The following is an 11,006-nucleotide window of genomic DNA, read 5'->3' as shown; positions in this document are numbered from 1 at the left end:
TGAAGCACAAGAATTGTGCAATAAGAAATTTGATCTGAAACTCACATGAGAAGAGAATTCTGCATGGTATTTTACTTGAAGTTTTTCCATTTTCATCCCACCTATATGAGAGACGAAGCTTAGGGTCTAGTTTACTTTGAGTATTATGTAGAGAGTATTTTCAAACCATTTTTTTATCCTTGTTTTGTTCCCAAGATGGGTCTGTTTGACTGGTCATATATTCTAGATATGTTCAGATAGAAGGTGTCTTCCTTTTCTTGCTGTCCATAAGATATATGTTTTAACATTCTAACAAATAGGAGACCTGTGTAAAACATTTGAAATATCAAATAAGAAAAATACATGGTTTTAGGTTTCATTTCAAACATGAAATCAGACCTAATTTATTGAAAGGTTTTGCTAAGGTTTACAAAACAAGAGTTTGCAAATCCACATAGAACAAAATCAAAGAAAGTGTGATGAAAAGAGATTGTGTTTCACCCAATTTTATTAAACATATTGGTTCAAATTTTGTTGTTGCAGAGGAGAATCACCAGTGAGGGAGTAAAGAAATTTAAGGAACAGTTAAATTGATGAATACTGTAGAATACTTGAGTGCTTGCAGTATTTGCTATATATATTTTTCCCAAGATGATTTTATGTTTATCTTTTTCCCTAATGGAGAACTTCATAATTTGATGATTTTCCATAAAAACATGTAAGATTTCTCATAATAAATAATTTACTAATATTATTTCAGCTCCTCTAAATAAGCATAGTTTGAATGCTGTTGGACAAGTGGTAAGAGTACATCGTTCTATCCCTAACAACTCCACTTTCTCTTTTGTCTCTCTGGGTCCTCACCCCTCCTTCTCAATAGAAAAGCACCAGGTTTAAGATGATTACAGTATCAGGTGACATGTTCACATGTCCTGTGAGACCCCACCCTCCATTCTTCCAGGGCTGGCCCACAAGTACCCAGGTAGATTTGCAGGTAAATAAACCATCTACAACCAATTGTCCTAGTCAGTGGGAACCATCAAGATTCTAAACCACCATTAATGGTCCACAGTCTGCACAATTACAATAGGACTTCAGAGTTATACTTCATATTTCTAGTTTCAGATGCAAGAATGATACATACAAAGAAATAGGATGAATACTCGGCAGATTATAAGCTTTGTAATGATACCTTACAAGAGACCTTTTGCATAAAGTATATTCTAGTTACATCATATTCACACTCATAAGCATATTTCCATAAAACATTATGGAGTGCAACGTCACACCCTCCTCCTGAATTTAGTGCCAGAGACTTGGACACTGTCAATGGCAGAGGCAGGACATTTAAAATTCTGGTTCAGCTCTGGTCATTCCCCTATCCAGCATCATTAAATACTATAGTGCTATTCATAGGGGACCTTGAAAAGTTTTGGGATCCTAGTCCCCAGGTGTCCGGAAACATGTTGAGGTGTAGTATTCCTAACAGAATGCAGATAGCAATATGTGTTACAGTGTAGGTGTCTTGGCATTAGCCACCAATGCTATGAGGTGTTGTGCCTCAGTTTCCCCTTCCACACAGCAGTGTAGGCCTTTTATGCTTTTGCTGCTCTGCCAATCTTCCAGCCTATTTACAGGTATAAGCTGAAAATCAACATGCTGGTGGGATTTTCTTCTCACCATCCCTAGCATATACAAAAGCTTTTTCCACAAATCAGGAATGTGACACATCTTCAAAGGTTTGTTATTATCATCAACTCCTTTGTCTTGGCCCATAGATAAAGTAGCAAAAAAAACAAGATTAAGAGTCAATTTATTATGGACAGACTTTGTTTACCCAGCCTGGCATGCCCAGTGTCCACTGCATTTCCCAATCCCTTCATGTGCCATGGTATGTGCTCAGACACAAATTCTCCTGCCTTTTTGGAGAAGGCTCTCAATTCAAGCATGTGCTTGAGATTTTGGCAAGGAAAGGGTGCACTGCAACCATGCCTGTCCTTGGCCCCACCCGCTTGTGAAGTTTCCCAAATGGAAAGTTTCACTTCCTCCTGCCTTGAAGAGACAGTTTTATCTCTTACAAGTGTAGCATGAACAACATATTTCAATGGAGTGCTTTGGATTGGTAAGATTCCCTCTGTCACCCCATTCTCTGTTCCCAGCAGGTCAGCTGGGTGGACTCTTCCCTCCAGGAGATCTGACCTCCAGTCTCCCCTTAAAACCTAATCCACAGGTGAGGTTTCTGACATTTCAGATGCAGATCTTTCACCCTCCTCCTCGGGAAAAGCCTTCCTACAAATGGTGGGCAACCCACCTCTCCCCGCTCACTTTCCATCTGAACTTCCCTCTCTGGGCTCCCACCCTGTGTCCTCAAAAAGGGAATGTGACCCTGATTCAGCTGTAGGCTCACAGCTACCAGCTATGATAGATCCTTCACTTGCCAGCAGAATCCGTCCTCCGCATCTTCACTCAGGTTGGGCTTGCTTCCGGCTACAGAGCCTTTAGGGTCTGTTCCCACCACAACGGTCATCAAGACCCCAACTTCCATCTCAGGGATACATGTCTCTGTTCACCCTAGAGCAGGGCCTGTTCCCTTACAAGGTGGAACATCCCCGTCCCCAGGGAGATGATCACAGGACAGGAGCTGGCTCTATCCAGCCCTTCCTGCAGGGACCTGCCTTGAGCCCCAGGGCTACAGGAACTGGTTTCGATCATCCCTGCCCCCAATGGCCCACTTTCCACTGCTACCAAGGAATTACAGAGACACTCTCCTATTTCCGCAGCAGGACGTGACTTCACCCTCCTCTCTGGGGCTTTCAGAACAAGATCTTTCTTGCTACTAAGAACCCTGCCATAGAAAAAAATTCATTCCCCAATAGAAACGGTGCAAAATTGTGTGCCACCACTGCAACAGGTAGTTCAGCCTGCAAATCAGCAGTTTCTATGTGCACCTTGGCTAAAGGTGCAAGGACTTTTTAACTGCCTACAAAATGTAATCCTGCCATTTTTCCTGCTAACAAATCCTTCTCATGGATCAGGTCCCTCCTGATCACAGAAATCTCTGCACCAGTATCCCTCCAACCTTGGAGCTCTTTGTCATTATGTTTAACAGCATGCATATGCTCCCTGCTTGGTTGTGTAGAAGCAACCTTTACAAATCCTGTGTGGTAAGAGGCAGTAGCCTGGGATAGCCCTGTGGTCTGAGAAGCAGCAGCTTCATGTGTTACCTGGTGCCTGTTCCCACTCAGCCAAGGACATTTATTCCTCAAGTGCTCAGTGGACTTACAATGCTAGCACCTTCAGGGCTCCTGTGCTTGTACAGGAGACTTGGGACGAGTAACAAGGGAATGGAGAGGTGAACGCCCAGCCTCCTTTTTCCCAGGGGTTAAATGGTGATTCTGCTTTCCACCAACCTTTTACCCCTCTGCCAGTGGTTTATGTTTAATTGCAGCTTGTGATTGCTCATAAAAGTCTGCAAACCCAGCCAATTCACCCACTGCAGCCACCTTTTTGTCCCACAAATGCTGTTTTACGTCATCACTGCACATATTCAGGAACTGTTCCTGAGTAACCAAATCACACATTTCTTCAAAGCTTGTAATGCCTTTTCCCCTCACCCACTTATCTAACAAATCATATTTAATTTACATAGGCCACATTACTTAATCCAGATCACCTCTTAATACTCCTGAATTTTACCCTGTAGGTTTCAGGTTTAATCTGGAACTGTTTTAAAACCAGTTCCTAAATTTACAGTAGTTTAAAGCATCAGCAATAGATGTCTTATTGAATATGTCCAGAGCTCTCCCAGTCAATTTAGCAACTAAAGTAGTCATTTTTTGATCCTCAGGAATCACATGGAGAGTGAACAGTTTTTCAAAGATGATGAAATATTCGGCAATATCACTTGATTTATCATATTGTGAGCATAACCGTTCCCATTTGTGGATTTTTAGGGAAGTGGAGCCAGCTGCTGAAGAGTTTTGTCTCTTGCACTCCATTACAGCCAGTTTATGCATCTGGGTCTCAATTTGGACTTGTCTCTGGGCCTCAATTTTTTTGTTATTTAAGTCTAGGATTTGCTAATGGGAAGCCTTTTCTTTGTCAACCTCCAGCTGCCTAAGTTCCAGGGCAACTTTTTGTGCTTCAATCTCTTTGTCTTTTATGTCCAGTGCTTGCTGGTGTGCAGTTTTTTGTGCTTCAATTTGATTCTGTTTCTGGGCCTCAATTTCTTTGTCTTTTAACTCCAGAGCTAGCCACCTCTCTTGTTTCTTCTCCTCTTGAGCTTGTTGCCTCTCTCTTTCCTTCTCCTCTTGAGCTAACTTGATGTGCTAACCTATGGGGTACCATAGCCCTTCTGTGTGCAGCCTCCTCTCTGGCTGACTCTTTTCCTTTTTCTATTATCTCTAGTTCTTTCATTTGCAATAATATCCGGTGCTCCCTCACCTTCTCTGTAATTTTTCTTCAGCCTAAAAAGCTCCAACTTTGCAATCGCTTCACTTCTTTTATACATTTTCCTGTTTTTCTGTTCCTACTTTCCTTTCCTGAAAGAAGTAAACAGAAAATAACAAACCAGTAACCACTTTGTGTGTTCTCTGGCCATCACACTTAAAACTCACTTAAAATCACTACCAATGTCTCAAAGCAATCAGCTGTGCACAGATCCTGCCGACAGCGCCACTGTGACGGGTTCAGTCACAGAGGACTCCTCGGAGTCCATTTTCCCTGCAATCTGAGGATTTTTGACAGGAGTGCTGGATTAAGCCCCAAGTTATCTGCATTGTATGTTCAATGAACACTTTGAAATTTAGTTTCAGTGCAATTGTCCATTTCTTTCTGCCACACCTACACTCCAGGCCCAAGGTTAATTGTTCTGCTTCCTGAACCAATTTTATAGCCCATTTCTTTACTCTTAATTTCTTGCACTGTAAAAATCTAGCTTGTTAAATATGTGTGGTCCTGATACGTGTTGACACTTCTATAAAATGCCTTCCATGATTTCCTACACTGTCTGAGGAATCTGCCCCACCTTTTCAAATCTTCATTTTAATACAATGCAACACAAAGTGTTCAAAACATTCAAACTGTCTTCACAAAATCTATGCTATCTTTTTTCCATTACATTCTTTTTTAAAAAATTCTACCAAAATGTATCCTGCCTATACCATTCCACACATCTTTTCTTACAAATAGTCCAGTACCTACCCATTGATCTTATGTCATGGAGAACGCAATGCATAAAAGAATTGACTAGCCCTCTGAAAACTCATCCTGATCAATAGGCTTGTCTCTATTGAAGATGGAGAAGATACTGGTAGTATTTTTCAACACTTCTGTTAGAAGTTTTATTTGTAATCAAGTACTTTAAAAATCACATTGCTTTCATTATGAAAAAGATTAATTCCATTTCCAAACCCCATTTCATTCTAGAACATAACAATTTCATATGTATGCTTCTTTTTATTTCTGGATTTTCTCCTCTTGTTAACATTTATGAGGAAACTCCAGATGGATTTAGGATTTGTCTACAGTCGAAGCATAATAACCTTTTAAAAAAGCATAGCACATTTACACAATATTCCATGTTCACTTAATTATACACAGATCATTCAGAGTATACATTATTATTATTATTGTTATTAATAATAATAATAATAATAATAATTAATAATCAGTGGTCAGGTTTTTAAAAGGGCTTAGCACCCAGCAACTCCCATTGTTTTCAGTGGGAGGTGTTGGGCACTAAGTACTTCTGAAAATCTGAGGCCAAGTATGTGTAATGCTGGGCCAGCAAAGGTTAAACAATCAGCAAGCGGGGTGACCTGTAAGCAACCCTTAAGGACATATCAAAAGAGTATTGCAATGGTAGACAGAACCGTTTTTCATAGATAGTTAGCAAAGACTAGAATTTTTAACCTGTTTGCGTGTATTGTTAGAGAATCAAAGAGTACATGCTAAATGTCTATGTATAGCTGCATCCTGCTAGGAATCTAGCAATGTGATCTAATTAGCTTATAGATGATAAATCCTGTTCCTATTTTATAAAGTTTTGTTGTTGTATTCTATTGGCTTGGAGATCAAAAGGAGATATTATCATTTAGTTGGGACATGCTGTGTAATAATATTATTGTCCATAATATCTCCTTGAAGCTTGTAACTCTACAAAGTAAACCACCTGCAAACTTCCTTGATAGTTTGAATGGCTATTGCTAAAGGTATTTTCTGAGAAAGGACCCATTGAATAGAGATCACAAACTGTTGGCTCGCTTTTCATCAAAGCCCATGTGGTGGAGTCACCTGTCAACACTCAGCCTGCTTCAACTAAAAAGGAAGCTTTGGGCCTGACCCTGTCTCATAAGCCTCTTTCCCAAATCTGGACCTTAGCGTCCAAAATGTGGGTGCCTAGCATGAACCTCCTAGTTCATCACTATCATAAGCCTAACTCCCAAATCTGGACCTTAGCGTCCAAAATGTGGGTGCCTAGCATGAACCTCCAAGCTTAATTACCAGCTTGGATCTTATCTCGCTGCCACCAGACAGGAATTACAGCTCCTGCCTCGCGCTGGTCCCCCAAACTTTCCTTGGAGGGACCCCAAGACTCAGAGACTCTGAGTCTCACAACACAGGGAAATACCCCACTTCCCTTCCCCCTCTCTCTCTCCCACCCAGACTTTCCTCTCTGGGCTAACCTGAGAGTACTGATGCAATCTCTTTACATCACAATACCAAGAAGCAGGTCTCCTGTCTTCCAGAAAGAGACAAACCCAAAGACAAGGAAACAGAAAAGATTCTATCTCTCTTTCCCCCGTAGCTTCTTCCCGCCCTGGGACACTAGGAGAGTTAAACACAGAGAGCAGCTTTTCCCCTCCCCCCAGTCTTTCCTTTCTCCCACAAATTCCCTGGTGCTGCAGAGGTTTACCCTCCGTAGATCTGATACAAAGACAATTCCCTCCCCTTCGTTCCTTAGCCTACCCAGAGAGAAAAAACTCAAACAAGTCTTAAAAAGAAAGCTTTATATAAAAAGAAAGAAAAAACACATGAACATCTGATCTCTGCATAAAGTGACAATACAGGGCTATTGCTTATAAGAAAAATATGAATAAACAGTCTGATTCAAAAAGATATCCAATTTGAAACATTCCAGCAAGCTACACACATGTAAATACAACCAAAACAACATAAAAGCCTATATTGTTTTTCTACCTGTACTTACAATTTGGAAACAGAAGATTAGAAGATAGAAAGAACTTTCTCATAGCTGAGAGACAGAAAAAAAGACTCAGACCCCAAACATTCCCTCCTTGACTTTGAAAAATCCAGTTTCCTGATTGGTCCTCTGGTCAGGTGTTTGGTTCCCTTTGTTATCCCTTTACAGGTAAAAGAAACATTAACCCTTAGCTATCTATTTATGACACCCTGCCATCTCAGGGAAGATCTAAGCCATAAGATTGAGGTGTCCTGGTAGATACCTGGATTACCCTGGAATTTTCATGGAGAAACTCTAATAGACTCAACTCAATGAGTTGATTTCAGAAAGCAGTGATGCTGCTGATTTGTAAAAGACTAATTTATATAGACATCTGGTCTAACTATATGTTGACACCTGGATTACCCTGGAATTTGCAAGGAGAAACTCTAATAAACTCAGCCCAATGAGCTGATTCTAGAAAGACTTTTAAGTTCTTACCTAAGGCCTTTATACACGGTTGTGTGTATATTGATCTCTTAACCATATATAACTCTTTTCCATTTTTATTAATAAATCTGATATTTATTTATTAAGGATTGGCTTTAAGAATCTATTTGGGTAGGATCTGAAATATTCATTGACCTGGGGAATAACGTGTCTGATTTTTGGGGTTGGAATAACTTGATTTATGGTGAATAGGTTTTTAATAACCTACTGGTTTGGTGAATCTAATTATTGAATAAACAACCAATTTTTGAGATTGTCTGTTCTATATCTTGCAGTCTGCATTGAGTGATGGATTCTCAGTGTGGTCCATCAAGGCACCTGAGTCCCAATATAATTTTATTATTGTACTCCAGCAGTTCTCAAACTGGGTGTCACGACCCCAATGTAGGTCATGACTCCATTTTAATGAGGTTGCCGGTGCTGGATTAGACTTACTGGGGCCAAGGGCCAAAGTTCAAGCTCGAAGGGTTCTTCCTTGGGTGGAGGGGCTCAGGTTACCGGCCCCCTACCTGGGGTAGCCTGGGGTAGTGGGTCTTTGACTTTGCCCCCAACCAATGTGGTGGGGTTTGAGTGGGCTCAGGCTTCAGTTCCCTCTCCTGGGGTCCTGTAGTAATTTTTGTTGTCATAAGTGGGTCGTGGTGCAATGAAGTCTGAGAATCCCAATGTACTCTATACTGTTAACAGCAAATTTTAGACACTGGAACAAAGAAAATTCCAAGTACTTTTGTGCAAACTCAACTCAGGGTTTATCTGGACAGGGATACTCAAGGAAATTAACTAAAGATGTTCATTTCAATTGGATTAATTAAACTCCATTAACCCCTGCATGGACACTCTCATTCAGAATTAAAGTGACTTTAATTCAGTTTGGAAGTGTCCATACAGGGAGTGTATACAGTTTAACTAATTCACCTGAAATGCTCATCTTTAGTTAATGAGGATTATTTTTCCACAAGTTCACAAATATACCAGTGCACAATGCACATGCACAAAATCAGATTTTGCACATGCCCACAGCCTAGCTATATGTGCACACAGACCTCCACTTGTGCTCACATATCTGGGTATTTGCATATCTAAGCTGGGCATGTGCAAAAAAAAATAGATTCGTATAATTATCAACTGACTCATAAGTATTTATACTGAGAAAAATATTGTCTGCATACACCTTTGAACTTACAGAAGAGTGATAAGTTTCCTGCAGAGATAGTTGTATCTGTGAGATTCTACAGGGAAATAAGTGGCATTCCTGAACGTGAGGTATACTGCATGTTGTTTTGATCTGGCAGATTACTATCCAACTCCTTCATTGCAAGGGAGCTTCCATCTGCATTACGTGCAATAGGCTATGCATTTCAGTGGTGTAAGGGTATCAACCTGAGTATCTTTTTTGTATTTTCAGAGAGACTCATTAAAGCAGAGGATTCAATCCAATGACAAAAATGGCTTTGGGCAAGAAACTTCACACATTTTGTGACGATTCATCTAGCTAAGAAACAACTTATTCCTATTTATTCAGATGGAAAGGAACATCCTTTCCCATTACAGCACTGGGGAGAAACATACTGAAAAACTTGACAGAATACGTTGCATTTGGTGGCAACCTGCTGGACAAAATAGCTATGGGCTATTTGATTGTGTTGAAACTTGATTAGTCTGAGATTCATATAAGGATATGACACTGATCAAATAACTTGTGGTTTTAAAACATTTTTTCCAGAGACTTAATTATACGCACTTGTCACCAGTGATTAAAGTAAAGGAAGATAGATGGGCGGAGAGGGGGACCTGAAGAGAGAACTGACTAATTCTGATTGTTGTTTTCACAAGTTTTCATGTTATTTGATCCTGCAGCTTTGCATTAACATGTGGTGAGAAGATGGAGCAAGACGAAAAGAATGGGGAGAAGAGAAAAATGCAAACAAAAAATGTCCCCAGGCATGTCCATAGCAGACAAATGAGAAACAGCATGCATTTGTGTGTGCATGTGCACACTCTCTCTCTCCACCCCCAAAATTACAGGCCTACATAACTACTGAAAAGAATGGCATCACTTTTCTTCACTTTGTTGGATCAGAAGCAGTTTAGCACAGCAACTTCAGAACAGTTTAATGTATTCTTTAGTCTCTTCCCCACCTCGGCACAATCAAGTTCCTCATATTTCCTTCTTCATTAACTCAATTTATGCAATGTTGCCCTTATGTCTTTGTGATTCTCCACAGTTGGGGATAGGCACTTTCATTTATTATTGTTTTATAACATCCCTTTGATTTAGGGTTCCTACTATCTCTATGTTAAGGAAGCTATATAATAATAAAGGGCAGCATCTTTTGGCAGGAAGAGGAAATAGAGGTTTTTTCTCTCCACAAAACAGCATGCAGAAGCAAGGCAGGATGACAAGATACTGACCTGAAATAACTAAGAAAAAACGCAGTAGAAAAAAATAAGATGCATTCTTTCAATTATGAATAAGTAAATATGTAAGAATCATCTTTGGTTCTACAATTTCACCAGGAAGTCTTCTTCATTAATTTAATACTTGCCTAGGGATTTCCATGTAAACAAAATATTAGGATCCTAAGAAAAGCTTGGTAAAACAGCTGCTGCTGCTGATAGCAGAAAACTGGAGATAATGATGGAAAACAAGGAGCTGAAGTTAACAAATGTTATCACCCATGAAACAAACAATGTTCCTGTAAATTTGGGGAAATCTCATTATGTGTTTAAATTTCTGCATAGCAAGCAATCCAACATCATGAAAAGCAATTGCATTTGTCACATTATTCACAATGCAGTGAAGCATGCATGTAAACATCTGTCCTATGATGTGAATACGCTAGTTATTAAGGTTTTTAATGAATTTTCATCTTCAGCAAAAAATCCAGAAGGCATATACCATAATTTGAGTGGGTATATTATAGAATATGCAACTCTTTTGTATTTTGTTTCTAGAAGATGGCATTTTCCCCCAGTTTACCATACTATTATTTCTTTTTAAAATATGCTTCCTTCCCATCTCAAGCAAGGTCTGTTGTACATGAAACATTATCCTACACTTTAATCCAAACTGCAGATGATATATTACTTTCTTTTTAACCACAGACCCCATTTTATCACTGCCATCGCCAGACCTAGCAAGTTATTAATTATTTATTATTTGTATTGCAGGCTCACACAGAGATTGCAGTCATGGATTCAGGTGTTTTTTGCTCAAGGGGCTATGAAAACACCTCAGAAAGAGACTGTGAGCTGTGTGGGACAATGACAGTCTAAATAAACTAGTACTGTTTCAAGTGTAAAAGGGAGGGCTTTGAGCTCTACCAGAGGAATAATC

The sequence above is a fragment of the Chelonoidis abingdonii genome, chromosome 1 (genome assembly GCF_003597395.2).
Source record: "Chelonoidis abingdonii isolate Lonesome George chromosome 1, CheloAbing_2.0, whole genome shotgun sequence".
NCBI classification, from domain to species: domain Eukaryota; kingdom Metazoa; phylum Chordata; order Testudines; family Testudinidae; genus Chelonoidis; species Chelonoidis abingdonii.
The sequence above is the reverse complement of the archived record's forward strand: the minus strand, read 5'-3'. Positions refer to the sequence as shown.